This window comes from Haliaeetus leucocephalus, unplaced genomic scaffold (assembly GCF_000737465.1).
Source record: "Haliaeetus leucocephalus isolate CR32 unplaced genomic scaffold, Haliaeetus_leucocephalus-4.0 Scaffold906, whole genome shotgun sequence".
NCBI lineage: Eukaryota > Metazoa > Chordata > Aves > Accipitriformes > Accipitridae > Haliaeetus > Haliaeetus leucocephalus.
This window is the reverse complement of record NW_010973342.1, coordinates 4,065,575-4,066,212: the sequence shown is the minus strand read 5'-3', so window position 1 is coordinate 4,066,212 and position 638 is coordinate 4,065,575.

The following is a 638-nucleotide window of genomic DNA, read 5'->3' as shown; positions in this document are numbered from 1 at the left end:
TATGAAAAAGGCAGGCATGCTAGCCCAGATGGTCTTTCTTCCAGTGTCTCACCACCCTCCCAGTAAAGAATTTCTTCTTAATATCTACTTTAAATCTACCCTCTTTCAGTTTGAAACCATTACCCCTCATCCTGTCACTACACTCCCTGATCAAGAGTTCCTCCCCATCTTTCCTGTAGGCCCCCTTTAGGTACTGGAAGGCTGCTATATGGTCTCCCCAGAGCCTTCTCTTCTCTAGGCTAAACAATCCCAACTCTCTCAGCCTGTCCCCATAGGGGAGGTGTTCCAGCCCCCAATCATCTTTGTGGCCCTCCTCTGGACTCTCTCCAACAGGTCCATGTCTTTCTTCTGCTGGGGGCCTGTGGTGGGTTAACCCTAGCTGGAAGCCAGGTGCCCACCAGAGCCGTTCTATCACGGCTTCTTCAATCTGTTATCCCAGAGGCGTTACCACAGTTGCTGTGGTATTCACCAGCGGCAGGTCCATCTTGGAGCCGGCTGGCATTGGCTCTGTCAGACACAGGGGAAGCATCCAGCAGCTTCTCACAGAAGCCACCCCTGTAGCCCCCTGCTACCAAAACCTTGCCACACAAACCCAATACAGGGCCCCAGAGCTGAGTGCAGTAGTGCAAGTGGGGTCT